This window comes from Sinocyclocheilus grahami, unplaced genomic scaffold, assembly GCF_001515645.1.
Source record: "Sinocyclocheilus grahami isolate Dianchi unplaced genomic scaffold, SAMN03320097.WGS_v1.1 scaffold1.1, whole genome shotgun sequence".
Lineage (NCBI taxonomy): Eukaryota > Metazoa > Chordata > Actinopteri > Cypriniformes > Cyprinidae > Sinocyclocheilus > Sinocyclocheilus grahami.
The window spans coordinates 2,076,642-2,076,863 of record NW_015505180.1 but is presented as its reverse complement, the minus strand read 5'-3'; the positions used below and the strand labels follow the sequence as shown (position 1 = coordinate 2,076,863).

Below are 222 nucleotides of genomic sequence, written 5' to 3'. Positions count from 1 at the left end.
CTCAGTTTGCAGCGGTGTAATTCACAAAAATCACCACAGGAGGGTCTGCTTCAGGTCCTCTGACTTTTTTGCACACCAGTTTATTTTAGAAGAGGACAGAACAAAATCATATACAAACAATGACCTAAAATGGCAATGCACAAAAAACCACAGGAGGGCGTTCATTAGACTTGGGTCAGAGTAGACTCATTAGACATGCTGTGGTGATTTTTGTGAATTACA

At 40.5% G+C, this 222-nt stretch overlaps 1 long non-coding RNA gene across 1 annotated transcript in view; it reads left to right on the top strand.

Annotated features, from left to right (window-relative positions):
• Positions 1-222, top strand: part of LOC107595599 (uncharacterized) — a 6,530-nt gene that overhangs the window by 744 nt on the left and 5,564 nt on the right. The window lies entirely within an intron of this gene.